The sequence below is a fragment of the Marmota flaviventris genome, chromosome 15 (assembly GCF_047511675.1).
Source record: "Marmota flaviventris isolate mMarFla1 chromosome 15, mMarFla1.hap1, whole genome shotgun sequence".
NCBI classification, from domain to species: Eukaryota; Metazoa; Chordata; class Mammalia; order Rodentia; family Sciuridae; genus Marmota; species Marmota flaviventris.
In genome coordinates, this window is record NC_092512.1 from 40,942,070 (window position 1) to 40,960,085 (window position 18,016).

Genomic DNA, 18,016 nt, shown 5'->3' on the forward strand with positions numbered 1-18,016 from the left:
CCTTCTACCATGGGACGATGAAGCATGAAAGCCTTTGCCAGATGCCAATGCCATGCTCTCAGACTTCCCAGCCTCTAGAATCATAAGCTAAATAAATCTCTGTTTTCTGTTTCTGTTATAGCATCAGAAAATGGAGTAAGACAATCATCATCACCACCAACATCAGGAGTGTCCTCAGTATCTCCATTCCTAGAGATCCAGGCCCCACTGACACCCTGGCTCCAGTCCAAGCCTGCCTCCCTTCCTACCCCTGGACTGGTATCATTCAACAATGATTAACATTAAGAACATCCATTTGTATCTGAGAAAAAGAATACCTAACCTCACCCACATCACACAATCTAAAGGCATAGCCCACGTAGACAGTAACTCCCCAAGTCTAGACTATTTAGTCTTAAATAGCATCACCTGTGGGTGGACCATTAGCAAATTCTGTTGGCACTACCGTTAAAAGATGGGGAGCAGGGCTGGGATTGTGGCTCAGCGGTAGAGCACTCACCTGCATGTGCGAGGCTCTGGGTTCGATCCTCAGCACCACATAAAAATAAATAAATAAAATAAAGATATTGTGTCCAACTAAAAAATAAATATTAAAAAAGAAAGATGGGTAGCAGATATTAACATAGTCTCACTATCTCCATTTTGCCCAGACTCATCCACTATTATCTTTTAGCTGGGTTATTTAAATAGATCTGAATGCATTCTGCTGTCATATATAAATTTTTTTTAATTTACATTAAAAAATAAATAAATAAATAGATCGTCAGTCCTTCCGCCTACTCTTAACACAGTAGGCTGAGGGAGGCTTTTAAGACATCAGTCATACTATGTCACTTTTCTGCCCCAAACCCTTCCCAGTCTACCTCAGAGTTAAACTCCTGTCCTTACAAAGCTTTGACAAACCCCCACTAAAACACACACACCTCTATCGCTCTGATCTGATCTTTGAGCCGCTCCTGATTCACTCTGCTTCTTTCTGTCCTTCTGCAAAGGATCTTGGATGTCCTCTCAGGACTGTTAAAAAAACAAAATTTAAACAAATGTAGTTTAAAGATCAAATCGGCTCTTGTTTGTGATTCATGTAATTGGGCAACTTCCTATCTCAAGTTTTGGGAAAGGTGCTCCAGTGAACGGAGCAGGGGAGCTGGGTTTTTGGTAGAAAAGGGCTGAAACAGGCAACAAAAAGTTGGTCATTTCAAAGCCACTTTCTTTATAGGGTTAAACAGAAGGGATGTTGTCGTGCCTACCGAGGTGAAGTGGGACCCTTCTGTTTGGTTGCTGTGAATCTCCTGGTTTTTCTTTTTTGAAGAGAGATTCAGTCTGATTCTGTGACACCTGGCACAAGTGACTCCATACTGGTCTGGTTTGTTGGGTCTATTGAAGGAGCCCAGTCCAAAGCGTTGGCCTCCCCTAAATGTCATTTAAAAGTCCTTGGCACTTTGTCCCTCAATCTGGAATACTTTCCCTGCATATGGCCACAACCCGCCTCTTCAGTCTTTGCTCAAGATGTCCCATCTTGGTGATTGCCTTGTCTCAAATGCCCACATCCACACACATTTCCTCTTTCCCTACTTTATTTCTGTCCATTGTGCATCTTACTCGTCTACCTTATTTATGTCTGTCTTCAGAAGCCCAGGATTGCGTCTGTTTTGCCCCCTGCCATACTCCCAGTGTCCAGGAGAATGCTCGCTGGTGTGTGTTGAATTAAATCTGATTTATTGACTGTGATGGAGGGGATGAATCCACAGCCTGCCTCTTTCCCAGGAATCTCCTTTTTCCCTGACAAATATTTTTAGGTGACTTTGTCTACCAGGCCCCCAGACACAACCAAACATACCTGAGGACTGGGAGAACGTGGCTTCAGTCAAACCAGACAGCCTTGCTGGGATGGAGGTGGGGGTTGAAATCCCGAGTGCGAAAGGTCACCGTGGGCATCTGGGCAGCAGGGGAGGAACAGAAGTAAACAGAGAACAGGCTCTTGTACTTGGTAAGAAAAGAGGAGGTAAGGAACTCAAGAGCCTCATGAGAGCCTAGAATAAATTTTGTGAGAGGGAGAAGAGAACAGGAAGCATAAAGAGGCTGTGAACAGACACTTCAGAGGTGGGATGAGACTCCCTGTGTGCTCTTGAGGATGGAGGTTAAGATGGCTGGAAGTGAGAGGTCACCGATGCGATCCTGAGGTCTCCCAAGATGACGGTGAATCGCATCAGCGGCAAACAAGCACCAAAGTCCTCAGAGCTGTGAGGCAAGCTGTGAGAAGCACCGGGACACTGAGTTGCCTCCTGGTATCCAGGGGCCCCTTCTTTCTTAGTAAAGTGTTGATTTTTAGCCAGAACCATTGCCACCCAGATTTTTTTCTTTCTTCTGGTGCTGGGGATCAAACACCAGGGCTTCATTCATGCTAAGCAAGCACTCTACCATGAGCTACGTCCCCAGCCCTTCAAAATGTTCAAATTGCATTGCTAGCCTAGCTGGTTGCTTGGAGTGGCCGTAGTGCTTCTGGAAGCTTCTCTTCTGAGGCCAAGCTGGAGCTCTGATGTGGTGTCCAAAGCATAAGCCAAACCAAAGTGTAGGCCACATTTTGGGCTATGAGAACTAGGATACCATCTTAAAAGAGTGGGAAGAAGTTTGGGTCCCTGAGAACTCGTTGAAGGAGACTTACCTGCTCTGAATTGTCAACCTCTGAGTCTTTGACACACTGTTTTATAATCTCTCTGTCAGCAGAGGAACTAATCCCAAACATTACAGACGGTGGAGGGGTGGATCTCAAAGGAGGAAACTTTTCTGAAGGAGGGTGAGTGCAGGTGCCTATAAATAGCATTAAGAAGCAGCAAGAAGGCCACCAATGGCTTCCAAGCCTCAGGTGAGTTGGGAGTGGAGACAGAGTAGTCTCACTTAGAGCTGCTAAGTATCATGGTAGCAGCTCAGACACATGATGGAAGAGAGAAGCTCTGCAAATCCAGGGATTGACCCTCACCAATTTGTGATCCTGCTGCCTCGATCTCACTAAGTGAAATATAGGGATGAAAAGAGAGCAGGGCTCAGGTGAGTTGGGAGCTCAGCCCGGAAGAGCTGGACAGATGTTTAGTTCCCTTAACTTGGTTGACCGATCAGACCAAGACAAAGTCCACAGCACTGGGTTGGGTTGATTAACAACCAGCAATTCTCCCTGTTGACCCACCCCTGAGCCCTAGCCAGGGTGAGCGCTGGTGTTTTAGTCAGCTTTTTCACTGCTGTGACTTAAAGACCTGGCCAGAACAATTGTAGAAGAGGAAAAGTTTATTTGAGGGCTCACAGTTTCAGAGGTCTAGTCCATAGATGGCTGAGTCCATTCCTCAGGGCTCGAGGCGAGGCCGAACGTCATAGCCAAAGAGTATGGTGTAGGGAAGTGGCTCACATGATCATTAGGAAGCAGAGAGAGACTTCACTCACCAGACACAAAATATATACCCCAAAGGCATGTTCCTAATGACCCACCTGCTCTGCCTTTAGTTACCATAATTAATCCCATCAGGACATTAATTCGTTGATTGGGTTAAGGTTCTCATAACCCAATCATTTCTCCTCTAAACCTTCTTGCATTGTCTCCCACATGAGCTTCTGGGGGACACCTTACCTCCAAACCATAACAATGACCAGGGGATTGGGGTGCAATGAGGCTGTCCTTGGGGGTGAGACTCTAGTTTCCATCTGTAGGTAGGGAAGCTAGCAGAGCCCAAGCATCAGACAGGGCCTGACAAATTGTGCCAAGTCTACAGCCACAGCCCCCAAACTATCTCTCTTCCTTCTATGAACCCCAAATGAAGGAATTTAGCCATGCTGCCAGTGATGCACAGGCCAGGCACGGGTGTGGTAGCGGGCAAAGGGTAAACAGCCTCATTAATGGAGAAGGAACGTGATCCCCACAGGGTCCACTTATTAAAGTCACCTGGTACACTATATGCAAAACCAAAAGAGCAGGATGCTCAGATCACACCCCAGTCAATAAAATCATAATCTCCAGAGATGGGAAAGAGGCCCCAGAGGTTGTTAAAGCTCTCCAGATGTTTCCATTTGCTGCCAAGATTAGAACCTGATCTTGAACTCTGGCCTGGCCATTCACCAGCTGTGTGGCTTCAGGCAATTCACTCCAAGTGTGCTTGTTTCCTCCAGTGTGAAGTGCACATACGCCCAAGTACTACCATGTGGGGTTCTTGTGAAGGCTGAAGGCACTTTAGGCAGGATCTGGCCCAAAAGAACTCGTCTGTAAGTGCTAGCTATCATTCTTCATGGTTCATGGCTATTATTACTCAGGATTCAGTTTGCCAATCCAAACCTAAACATGGAGGGTTCCCCTCTATGACTCTTGGAATTTGTCAAATCTCATACCCTCAGTCAAGTGATTTGTTGAGCTGGGGATCACTCAGGTTCTGTGATGTTGGTGGATGATCCCAGACAGGGTTTCTGAACAAGACAGGGCAGGAAGGAAAACAGAATCCCACATAGGTTGATGATTGATTATAAATCACCTACTTTTCAGCATTATTTTTGTTTTGTTTTGTTTGTGTTGTTGTTGTTGTTTTGTTTGTTTTTTGGTAACAGCTTTTTTGGGACATAATTCACATACCATACAGCACTCATTTAAAGTGCAGCTGAAGGGCTGGGGATGTAGCTATGGGATAGAGTGCTTATCTAATGTGTACACAGCCCTAGGTTCAATCCCCAATGCCACAAAAAAATAAAAATAAAAATAAAATGATATTTAATGGGTTTTAGTACATTCAGTGATGCTTTGTTGTTGTTGTTTTGGTTTCATAAATCATCGCCCAAGGTCTTGTTGCATTCCAGTTCTATTTGTTGTTCCTGGTCTGATCCTGGAAGAATGCTGTTAATCCCACACTGATCCACTCCCTAACCCCAGTGTGGCTGGTGCAGATGGTTCCTTGAAATCTGTGTGAGCATGACACTGCTTGAACTGTGACTGTCAAGTCTCTGTTACAGAGGACATGTCAAAAAAGGAAGGCACAGGGTTGGCAGGAGAGGAGCAGAGTCCTTAGCCAGGGAAGGGCCTCAGTCTCTCCCTGCTCCTGTCTCAGCAAGTAGGGTTGGCTAAGTGGCTTCTTAAGACAGGCCCCAGCACACACAAGGCAGGGTCAGTCCTCCCAGGATTCCCAGAGAGCAGCAGCCGTGACATGGTACTGCACCCCTTGAGAAGGTGATAGCGGCAGCCGGAGCTGTTTCCAGTTGCTGCTCTCCACATCGTCCATGGGGAATCCCCTCATCCTTTAGTTTCAATTTGGTATTAAAGATAAATTTCCCGCCGAGCGCTGTCTTGGCCCCCAACTTCTCTGATTTTGGCCAATTCTCCTTTCCTGCCATCACCTTAGGTAGTTTTCCAAAGACTGTGCGTGTGTGTGCACCCTTACATAAAACACATGCACATACTAATCTCCAAATACAACCCTCAGGTCTTTACACCATAAACAGTATTCCTCATCTGGCACCAAAATGCTACCATAGAAGGTTAAACTTGCTTTAAATCAGTGCTTTCCTAACTTCTGAAAAGATAAGAAGCACCTGCTTTAAAACACCAATTCCAAGATCCCATCCCCTGAAGCAAAATTTGCTGAAGAGTCCATAAAATATGTCTCCAAGTGCCCCCAAGTGATCCTAAATTTTATTTTATTTTATTTTTATTTTTGTGGTGCTGAGGATTGAACCCAGGGCCTTGTGCATGCAAGGCAAGCACTCTACCAACTGAGCTATATCCCCAGCTGTTTATTTTCTTAAATAAAGTTTTTTTTTTCTTTATAAAAAATGCAGATGTCTCTCTACCAGAGATTCCTTTGGTTAAACAGGTCTAAAGGAAGAATGGGGAGGGTTCGGACTGGGGGAGGGGCACTTAAACAGATGTTTTCCAATATTCCCCAGGAGGGTTTAATGTGCAGGAGCACTTCCACTGAGCTTTGTAATGATAATTTCAACTAAGTTTTCTCTCTTCTGCATTAATTAAAATAATTAAAAGTAATTTTTTAAAAAGCTCTGCTTCACTGAACGTTGTGCATGCACCAGATGAGGCATTTTATGTCCGCACCTTTGCTCAATAACCTCTCAATAACCCTGTTCTGTGGGTATTCTCGCTTTCCAGAGAACACTGAGAGGTTAAATAGCTCTGTTAAGCTCACTCATCTCTTAATAATAAACAGCAATGCCATTCTCACTGAATCCGACTGAACTTGTGAGGACTACACCTGGGCTTAGTCTTGTGCCCAAACTGCCTGAAAGGGCCCATGGGAACAGTGTTGTTCTGGAAGTCATGGAGCATCCATATCCCATGTCCAGTTTCACAAGGACAAAATGGAATGGAAGTGTTCACACTGCTTTGTACCAGTCCAGCAATGGCAGGCCCTGCAGGAAGTACCTTCAGGTCACTGGTTGACCTAAAGTTTGGTGGTGTTTCAGAATCATTTGGGCTGTGTATTTAAAATGGGCATACCTAGACCCTGTCCTCAGAGACGGATGCAGTAGGTATGTCTGGGAGGCAGCCAAGGTGTCTGCATTTGCATAAGGATAGCCAGTACTTCTGTTGCACAAGGTTGGAGGAAAAACAAAGGAAAGGGAGAAGATCTGAGAGAGGAAGTAGACTTTTCCAGAAGGGTAAGAAAGTGGCCTCCTGTGGGGGTGAAGAAGGCTGCATCCTTAAGGATTTCTTGATCCTTTCTTCTTATCTGGATAATTTCTACTCCTCCTTCAAGACCCAGCCCCATGTCGCACCTCTGCGCTGTTTTTCTCCTTGGCATCAGAAAGAAGAAGGCCCCCTCAGGACTGTCACAGCCCCTTAAATCCCATCACTGGTGCATTTTCTTGACCCACTGGCTCACACAGTGGTTTTCATTGCCTGAGTCTCTGCAGATGACTTATTCCTTGGGGGTGAGGCCACAATTCCCAGGCTGCTGTCTGCTGTGCCGCAGCTGGACAGCCAGGGAGCTGGAGGAGTCCCAGCTGCTGTGCAGCGTCTGGTAGCCTGAGCAGATGTTTGAAGACCGGCAGGTGCTGTCAGTGCTACAGAGGTGAGACACTCACACCCCAGCACCAGGCCAAGACCCAGCCCCTTGACAACAGTGGCCTGCCAGTGCCCAGGCCAGGGTCAAGGAGGAGGCTCACAGGTTTCATGGAGCATGCCCACCCAGCTGCAAGGCAGCAGCTGCAAGAAGCCCGTGGGCAGGCTGGGGTGGTGGGAAGGAATTTGTAGAGTGATTACTGAGGTCAGCCTAGGGTGGAGGGGGTGCTGCTACTTGTTTGCCAGCTGTATTCTTTCCCTGTGGCTGTTCTGCCACAAGAAATTACCACAAAGTGGGTGGCTTACAACAACAGAAATCCTGTCACAGTTTTAGAGGCCAGAAGTTGGAAATTAATATCACTGGGCCAAAATTGCAGACGGCGGGGCATCATCTATCCAAAGCCTCTAGGAGAGGCCTCTTCCTTGCCTCTCTCCACCTCTGGTGGCCCTGGATTCCAGATAGTGGCTCCATCATCTCCATCTCTCCCTGCTCTTCACATGGCCATCTTCCCTGGGCACCAGAGCTTCCTCTCCTCTCTCTTTCAAGGACACTGAAAAACCAGCCTCTACCTCAGAGCAAAGCCCATCCAAGGAAGGGACATGACCTTTGTCCTTGGAAAGACCCACAGAGCACTCCTAGGCACATTCCCACTCTGCTAAGTGGTTTATCTACAAATAACAGGAGAGATCTGCTGCGCCAGGTGTCCCTGACTCAGTCAGGCTAGGTGGGGACCCATAGCATCCCCTAGCAGCCACCAATCAGCATGAGACAGGGAAATACCTGGGATGCCAGATGACCCTCCCAGTAGTTTATGGTGTTGGGAAACCAGGTAGTTCAGCACGAACACCCCTCTTGGCTTAAACCAATCAGTTCAAATGAATACTCCTTTTATAATAACCAATCACCCTTACCCAACTTGTTCCCACCAGTGAATGTGCTAATCATGTTTTAGAGTTGTTATTTGATTTTCCCGTGGTGTGTGGTGATTTGCTAAGAGATGCTATGACGTATGTGGGGGTCCCTGCCTTCTCCAAAGAATGTATAAAATTGCTGCAAACCCTGGGCTCGGGGCCTCTCAGCGTCACCAGTTGCTGTGGGTGCACGGAGGACCGAGCTAGCTCGAAATAAACACCTCTTTGCTGTTTATATCGATCTTGGTCTCTGGTGGTCTTTTGGGGGTCCCGAATTCGAGCATAACACCAGATTTAGGGGCCACTAAATCATCCTAGATGATTTCACATGGAGAGACTTGTTGTTTGGTCATTTTGGTTTTCGCAGCACTGGGGATGGAACTAAGGGCCTCCCGCACGCTAGACAAGTGCTCTGCCACTGAGTTACCTGAGGGTGAGGGGTCCAGGTCCACCATGGGCATTCTGTGAACATTTTTAAAAATTGTCTAAAAGCATCTGATAGCACAGCAACTCCTTTATCTTTATCTTCCCCCTGCACATCTGGCCACTGGCCCCCATCTCAAACATCCATGGTTAAACCTCTCGTCACCTGCTCCTCCTGTGGTCTTTATCAGCGTAACACCACCAGTCTAAACATCCCGCAGTTGCTGCCAAATTCTCCCTCCTTCATCCCCTAATCAGTGGCTGATTCTTTCCCCTGAATATTCCTCCAATCACTTTCCACCTCTTCTTGCCCACTTTGTCTTCACGCATTCAAAGCCACATCATTTCTCACCTGAAATATTGCAATCGCTTCCCCTGGTCCTTGCCCTGCCTAACTTATGTTGACAAGACTGACATTCCTAAGGCATGGATCTGATCTCCTGCCAAGATTGCATAGAGCCTTTGGGTAAAAGCCCAAACCCCTTAGCATAACTCCAAGGCCCACTGTGACGCACACTGGGGCATATCTCCAGTGGTATCTCCCATCTTCCCCCTAAGCTAGAGCCATATGGAGCTGCCTACAGATCCCGAACCACCTCCACCCTCTCTCTCTCTCTCTCTCTCTCTCTCTCTCTCTCTCTCTCTCATTGCTACATCACTTTGCTAAGGGATTTCTTTCACCTGGAACATTCTTTTGTTCATTCCTTACATTATTAACCTTCGTTCGACCTCTAAGACTCGGCTACTTCAGAAGATCTGTCATGGCCTTAACTCTCTCTGGGCTCCTCTGGGATCCTGTTCTACCTCTCAAGATACTTCACACATATGTCATCAATGCCTACTATCTATCCACCTGCCACACACCTGCCGCAGACAGTGAGCTCTTTGAAGTTTGGGGCTGTATCTCTTCTCTGTTTCCAGCACCTGGTCCTGTTAATACCTGTCAATAGTCAGTGCCCTAATAAATGTTTGTTGAGATGTCGAAAGCCAAGACAGAGCAACATGATATTTTGATACACAGCTGGTTGATTCTTACACAAAGAAAAAGACCATGTTATACAATGAATGAAATTGTGGGCAACATCCTTAATAATGTTTTATTAGAACATACCAAAGTCCAAGGGCTTAACATGAAACCCAGCACAGTGAAAGTCTTTTGCTAGGAGACTGGGCTAATGGAGTCCTGTATAAACTTTCTTCCTGCCGTCATCATAAACACAAGAGTCACTGTTCAGAAGAGGAGCCAAGCAGCACACACTTGAGAAGCCAAGATTTTGATAGGATCTTGACTGCTTATCAGTTCAAGGTTAAATTTCCTGAGTGGGGCTGATGGTGCACACATCCTGTGTGGTTGATTAAAGAAGATTTGAAGTTTTGGATAGCAAGTGCTCAGGTGGCAAGGGTCACAGTCTATTGGAAGGCTGAGTCTCTTATTAAAGAGTGAGGCCTCCTCATCTCCACCCACAGGTATGTCACAGATTCCTGCATGCAAACCCCACACTCCAGTTATGCTGGATATTCACTTTCTCCAAGTACATCTCAAACCTTCCCACTTCTACTGTTTTCTGTAACATACCTGGAATACCCTCTCATTCTAATTTCTACCTAATAATATATTCATATGTCAAGGCTCAATTCATTGTGATTGAGTGTTGGAGATACTATATACCCATTAGCCCTTTCTTCCACATTCAACTTCTGGTAGCACACATGGCCACCTGGCTGAGGACTACATTTCCCAGACTCTTTGTAACCAGGTAGGACCAGCATATCAGGTCCTGGCCAACAGGATATGTGAGCCACCCCTGGATCTGGGCTTCAAAGCACCTGTTTTTTTCTTCCCTTCTGCCATCACCCTTCCCTTAGGCTGGAATACCAATGTGGCCATAACCAAATTTTAACCACACAGATGAGGAACAATACCCTTCAGGAGAGTGGAGCAAAGCTAAAAGAAAGCAGAACTGAGTGGCCTTGTGGAGCTGAGCTGTTCTATCTAGATCACCACATACACCTGCACTGTCACAGGAGAAACAAAATTGCATCTTAAGATTGACCCTGCAAAGGAACTGAACAGATATTTCACAGAAGAAGAAATACGATCCATCAACAAATATATTAAAAAATGTTTAACATCTCTAGCAATTACAGAAATGCATTAAAACTGCACTGAGGTTTCATCTCAGTTCCGTTAGAATGTCAATTATCAAGAATACAGGGGACAATAAATGTTGGTAAGGATGTGGGGGAAAAGGTACGCTCATACATTGCTGGTGGAACTGCAAATTGGTGCAACCACTATAGAAAGCAGTATGGAGTTTCCTTAGAAAACTTGGAATGGAATCACCATTTGACCCAGTTATCCCAAACTCACTTATAAACAGAGGAATTAAAATCAGCATACTACAGTGACACAGCTACATCAATGTTTATAGCAGCTCAATTAATAATAGCTAAGCTGTTAAACCAACCTAGGTGCCCCTCAACAGATGAATGGATAAAGAAAATGCAGTGCATATACACAACAGAGTATTACTCAGCCATGAAATTATGGCATTTGCTAGTGAATGGATGGAACTGGAGAATATCATGCTAAATGAAATAACCAATCCCCCAAAAAAACATAGGCCGAATGTTCTTTCCGATATGTGGATACTAACTCACAATAAGGGGGGGAAGAAAGGAAGTATATAAGTTCATTGAATTAGACAAGGGGAAGGAAGGGGAGATGGGAATTGGAATGACAGTAGAATGAATCAGACATAACTTTCCTGTGTTCATATATGAATACACAACCAGTGAAACTCCACATCATGTACAACCACAAGAATGGGAAGTTATATTCCACGTAGGTTTAATATGTCAAAATACACTCTACTGCCATGTATATCTAAAAAGAAGAAATTAAAAAAAATCTGGGAGAGAAAAAAAACTGACCCTATATGAGTCACTGTATCTGTGGTCTCCGCCCTCTAACTTATTTTTTATCTACCTTCTGCTCTGCAAAACTTCCCCAGAGCCATCTGCAGTCCTGAGCGGGGAGCCTTGGAGACAACATTCACACCACACCCATGTGGCACTGTGGTGAGCCCTGTGCAGGTTAGACTCTCCCTAGTGAACCATAAGATTCCTGCACATGAGGGGGGTGCATGCCTGTGATCCCAATGGCTCTGGAGGCTGAGGCAGGAAGAACGAGAGTTCAAAGCCGGCCTCAGGAAAAGGGAGGCGCTAAGCAACTCAGTGAGACCCTGTCTCTCAATAAAATACTGAGAGATGTGGCTCAGTGGTTGAGTGCCCCTGAGTCCAATCCCCGGTACCAAAAAAAAAAAAAAAAGATTCCTGTGGAGAGCACACCAACTTCTTCTTGGACGTCCCACAGAGTGGCTAGCACCATGTCTGGGGCACAGAAGTCACTTTGTTGAAGAAACAAGTGAATCAACAGCACTTCCCACTCAACTTCTCTTTTTAGAAGCCAAACAAAGATAGCAGCCCAAAGTCAACACACAACATATTTATACAGAAACCAGAAAGAATGCAGCTGACAAATAGGAGGCTGGTGCACTGAACCGGGAAGAGCGAGCCTCCAAAAATAACTGCGATGGGAGAGCAACGCCTGGAGAGAGCCCTCTGAGCAGCACAGATGGTTGCTAAAGCCCTGGATCAAAGCCCCGCTTCCTCCCACACCCCTCAGAAGACCCCAAGGGAAATGGCCACATGCTCTCCAATCCTGGACAGTCACTTCTGCCCCTGGATAACCTCCCGTTGGCACTTTCCATGAAGCCAGGCCTGTAAATGGAGTTTCTCAGAGGAACCTGGGAGAGGGGCAATCGCATCATTCTACCAGAAGTTCAGGAAGGAGAGAGTATTTCCCAGGCAATAAGGAAAATGCTCAATCATAAGGGGAACCGGTCTGAGACCAGAATGCAGGGTTGAAACCCAGCACTGCTGCTGACCTACTGTGCAAATTTGGAGAAGTAACTTAGCCTCTCCTTACTTTGCTGTCCTCATCTGTAAAACAGGTGTGATAATAGTACCATCTCATGAAGTTGCTGCAGGATTGAGTGTATACATTAAGACACCCAGGGCTGGAGTTATAGCTCAGCAGTAGAGCGCTTGCCCTGTACATGTGAGGCACTGCATTCGATTCCTAGCACCACATATAAATAAGCAAATAAAATAAAGGTCCATCAACAACTAAAAATATATTTAAAAAAAAAGACACCCAGAAGAATGGCAGGCACATGATGGTTGCTGTCACCAGTATCACCCTTATCCTCATTGTCCTCACACTTGGAGGTGGCTCCAAGTATAAAAAACAAACAAAATACACATTTTCCAGATTGAAAAAAAAAAAAAGAGCCTGCAGTCCCAGGTACTCAAGAGGCTAAAGAAGGAGTGTTGTTTGAGCCCAGGAGCTGGAAGCCAGCCCAGGCAACACAGTGAGACCCTGTCTCTTGCAAAAAAAAAAAAAAAAAAAAAAAAACAGAGGGTGAGAAAAGTAACTTGCAGCTCCAAGGGCTTGCATGATCTGCCTGAAGTCACTGGAAAGACAGGACCCAGGCTCTCTCTGGTACCCTAGCTGTAAGCCACATGCTAATATGGGAGCTCTGCAGCCTTCACCTGGACATACTTATCAGGAATGTTTTCTCAGGAGTCACGGATGAGGGTGCTCTGTGGGCACCGCCTCCCTGTCACTCATTGCCCAGCAGGCTCCTGACCCCCAGCTGGGCCCCCAGCCGCTCAGACTTCTCTGCCAGGAGATGGAGGCAGCGAAGGGTGGAGGAGGACCAAGAAGATTTTTATGATTAAAAACAGAGGAAGATATGTGAAGGGACCAGAAAGGCACAGATGACATCATGAGGAAGTATTTATAAAGGAAGGGATGAGTGAGGAAGTGCAAATGAGAACACAGAAAAAGTGTGCGGAACACAGGTGCTTCCTGTGCCGTCCTGGCAGAGGTGATCAGATCAAGCCAGGCTTTGTGAGTGTGTGTGTGTGTGTGTGTGTCTCTGTGTGTGTGTGGCGGGGGCGAGACTGTGTAAACCAGAGAGTGTGGGAGTCTGCGACAGAGACACAGATACAAGTGATGGACAGAAAGAGACCCAAAGTCAAGGAGGCATCCAGAGAGAAAAGCAAGAAGAGGAAGAGAGGAAAGAACTGAGAGAGGAAGAAAGACTAAGAGCAGAAGTGACAGACACCAAGATCCACATAGTACCACAGATTTTCAAAGTGCCCTCCCCATAGCCACTGTAAAAAAAGCAAATAAAAAATTGAACATCAGTTTCTCTCCCAAAGAAGTTCCTTTTCAGGAAAGTGCTAAAATATTCTGGTTGCTGGGTGCTGACCAGTATCTCTGGCCTGCAGTCCCAGTTAACTCCCATTCCTTCCTCGTTCTGATTCGATGACCCCCTTCCCTCTTCCTGCAGCTGTTTCTCCCATAATGTTGGAGAAGATAAGCTGTTGTGGCCACATGTCCGCTGACCCAATTTGTCAGGTAAGTGGAGTTCTTTAGTGCAGCATGCCATGGATTGCCTCTGGGAAGAGGTCACACACCATTCCCATCCCCAGGTGAGAGAGTCACATAAAAAACAGTATGCTCAGATCCGAGGTCAGTGTTGCCCAGCATGCCCACCTGTGGAGAAGGGGCCTGGAGGTCCTTCCGTGCTCTGGGGAAATTCACCCCCCTCAGGTCTCAGCAGACACAGAAGTGATCATGGCTCCTTCTTGGACTGAAAAGAGAGGGGCAGCTGTGAGCTCCCACCGACCGCTATTCCCAGTCCCCATTGTCCCCACTGCACGTCTCCAAGGCCCCTTGAGCTTGGCAGCTCCACACTTCACCCTGTGAACTTCCTTTCAGGTCAGGCATGATTCCAGGCCGGGTTCTACCATCACCCCTGTCCTGCTCTGGGAGAAGCTTGACCCACCCCAGTATGAATCCACCCTGAATCCACTGAAACCACTGAAGGGTTTTTAGAGCATCAGGCTCCCTCTGAGAAAGGCCTTCCCAGCCCCTAGTCCATGAGGCTCACAGGCCGTTCCAAGGCTTGTTAGATCTGTGTTCCCGGCAGGCCTGGTACACAGGTGCTTGCCTGCAAAAATTCCTGCAAGAATTGCTTCTGATTCCTGGGATTCATAGACCTTTCTTTTCAAGTCCTCTTAATCCAATCCTAATGCCACACAGCTTCTTCCTACAGGCCCTGGGGAACTCCTTCACAGCCACCAGATGGGCCACCAGATCAAGAGGCCAGAGGGATGGCAACTCCAGGAGCTCCTCAGCTTCTCCTCCCACCCCCACCCCTGCTTATTGGTTTTCTATGGCTGCTGTGACAAATGTGGCTTAAAACAACACACCGTGATTCTCTCACAGAAGTCTGAAATCTAGCTGTCAGAAGGCCGCGCTTCCTCCAGAGGCTCCAGGGGATTATCTGTTCCTGGCCTCTTCCAGCTCCTGGGGGCTCCTGGCTTTCCTGGCTTATGGCCACATTATTCTCATCTCTGGCTCTGTGGTCACATTGCCTTTTCTTCTGTGTGCATCCCATCTCTCTCTGATTTGCTCTTATAAGGGTACCTGTGATCCTAGATAATCCAAGTCAATCTGCCTTTCTTGAGATCCTTAATTTAATCACAAATCTGCTAAATTGTTTTTTGCTATATTAATATTACACACACAGGTCCTGGAGATGAAGATCTAGCCATATGAGAGAGGGGCACTGTTAACCTAACATTCCTGGCCACACAGAAACTGTGGCTGCAGGAAGATGTAAATCCTCCCCAGCCCTAATCCATCCCTCCTATCCCAGAGAGGGAGCTGCAAAGAGAAGCAACCAGTGGGGTTAGGGGAAAAGAGAGAAGGTGAGGGTCTAAGAGCACCAGAGTGCTGGTCTCCAGGGTCATGTTTCTCCTTGCTAGATTTGTGACCTTGAACAAGTTGCTGAGTTCATTCAAACATTTATTGCATGCCTTCTGTGTGCCCAGAGGCTTGCCTGCAAAAAAAAAAAAAAAAGGAGAAAACAGTGTATACTGAACTGTGCTTGTGTTTGGAACAGTGCCTAGAATTGTACCTGATTCATAGTGAGCACTCAATAAATTCTAGCTGTTACCTTATTTTCCGTGGGCAGGATTTGTTTATAACAACCAGGTCACGTAGGAGTGGAGAAGCTTAAACAGCACAGGGTCAAGGAAGCCAAAGGGAAGAGATACCGTGCTCCTCCCTACCTTGTTCCATTTTTCCCAACTGCCCTGTTGTTGGGGACCGAAAATCAAGTCAAGATGGCGCCTGGCAGTTTGCCAGGAGGAGTGGTTTGTGAAGCACGCCACTGAGCCATTAAGATGGTGAGGATTCCTTATTGGCTGACTACTATATCTAGAGGATGCTAATTGAGACAAGCTGTGTGTAATCAGTAAGGTATATATACCTCTGCTGTTCCACAATAAAGCGACCCCTGCTACCTTGGGTGCCCGCTACCTTGAGTTCCCGCTCAGTTCCTGCTGAGTTTCCCCGCAATAAAGCAGTTCCCGCTTCAACCTTCAAGTTGCTTGTCACCTCCCGGTTATTTTGCCCAGCCGGACTGCGGCAAATGGTGGCCTGTACAGGAGAACTCCGGGACGCTCGGGGGTAAGTGACAAGGAAAGCTGCCTGTCCCTAGAAATAGATAGGACGGGAGGAAAACTGCTCGCCCCTGAGGAAGCAGATTGGGCGAGAGGACGAATGGCCATTTCAAGAAAATGGAGAGGATTGATACAGTGTGTTTTTGTTTCGTTTTGTCTTGGTGTGTTGTGTTGTCTTTGTGACGGATCAGAAGTTAGTAAAAATCAAACCGAAAGGGTGTTAAGTAAATTGCTAAAGGAAGGAGGCACCCCATAAAACCAAGAACAGTTAGGGTATATGTTGATAAAAGCCCAGGAACTGAGCGGGAACTACCTTGAGAACTACCACTCCTCCTGGCAAACTGCCAGGCGCCATCTTGACTTGATTTGCGGTCCCCAACACCCTGTGAGTTGGAGGATACTTTTGTTCCTCCTACAGAGGAAAAAGTAGATTCAGAAAGTTGAGGTCCAGCATTCAGAGTTGATGCTCACCACGTATGCACATGTTGTCCCAAAGTTCTCTACGCCCTTGTAACTCAGCAGGCATGTATGACCAGCTCTAGACAAGAGACTGAGAAGAAGTGCCAAGTGGCACTAGCGGGATGGCAGAGAAAAACACTGTGAGTCCCTTTTGCTCTCCTTTCACCACCCCTTAACCGTGGATGTCTTAGATTGAGATGGACCATCCACAATACAGAATCACCCCACCCCCAAGTCACTGCTGGGAAGGACCTGCCTGACCCACACTGGATGCTACACAGGTCATAACAAAGCAAAGCAAAACTTGTGCACAGGGAGACTTGAGATTGGGAGTTGGTTTGTTACACAGCAGAACCTATCCTTAACTGACTGAAAATCCAGGTCTCCTAAAGAGGTGCTTTTCCATCATTCTTTCTCAATCCAAGGGTCTTAGAGTGGGCTCTACCTACTGTCTTTACGCCTCATCTTCCATTCACCTTTCTGTCTCTTTGGTCAATCTTCTACCCATCTTTCTGCTACATTTGCCCTGTGATCACCATCTTACCAAATCTATTTGATAATGTTAGTTTTTTTTTTTTTTTTTTCATGATTGAGTTTCTGAGGAACGTGACTCTGTTGATATAGTTTGCTCCCTTGTCACTCTTGACCCAAATTGACTTACACCAAAATATCATTATTTCACATAGGAAAAGGCCCAATGGAAGAGTTGACTCTGGGAAGGACTATTCCAGTCATCAAATGTCATCAAAGACCCCAGTTCTTCCCATTTTACCTTTTTGTCAAAAACTTTGGTGTGTTGACTTCATCCCTAGGCTGACTTTCCTTATGGTCATAAGATAGCTGCGGCTTGGGCTGGGGATGTGGCTCAAGTGGTAGTGCGCTCGCCTGGCATGCGTGCGGCCCGGGTTCGATCCTCAGCACCACATACCAACAAAGATGTTGTGTCTGCCGAAAACTAAAAAAAAAAATAAATATTAAAAATTCTCTCTGGGGCTAGGGATGTGGCTTAAGGGGTAGAGCGCTCGCCTGGCATGCGTGTGGCCCAGGTTCAATCCTCAGCACCACATACCAACAAAGATGTTGTGTCTGCCGAAAACTAAAAAAAATAAATATTAAAAAATTCTCTCTCTCTCTCTCTCTCTCTCTCTCTCTCTCTCTCTCTCTCTCTCTCCCCTCTCTCTCTCTTAAAAAAAAAAAAAAAAAAAATAGCTGCGGCTGTTCCAGATTTGTGACATTGAACAAGTTGCTGAGTTCACTCAAACATTTATTGCCTGCCTTCTGTGTGCCCAGAGGCTAGGCTGAGACAGTTGCCTTGCCTGCAAAAAAAGGAGAAAACAGTGTATACTGAGCTTCTGAGGAACGTGACTCACATTATTGTTATTTATTATCACTTGCAGTTGCAACAAAGTTCAGGGGTAAAATAAAACCATCTCATCTTGCCTCTGACTTAAGAACAAGGAAACCTTTCCCAGAAGCCCTTTAGAATTCTTGCCTCATACTTCCCTGGTCCTCACGGGTCACATATCCATGCCTAAGCCAGTCACTGGCCCAGGTGGAACTTTTCGGCAGTGACTAGCA

General features: G+C 46.4%; 1 long non-coding RNA gene across 1 annotated transcript in view; it reads right to left on the reverse strand.

Annotated features, from left to right (window-relative positions):
- The window catches only part of LOC114105840 (uncharacterized), a 30,215-nt gene extending 12,845 nt beyond the window's left edge, over positions 1-17,370 (reverse strand). The window contains exons 1-2 of the long non-coding RNA XR_003585102.3: positions 17,211-17,370; positions 14,004-14,100 (exon numbers count right to left, since the gene is read on the reverse strand). This is a non-coding gene — a long non-coding RNA (uncharacterized lncRNA). The remainder of the gene's footprint in view (positions 1-14,003; positions 14,101-17,210) is intronic.
- Positions 17,371-18,016: the final 646 nt, after the last annotated feature.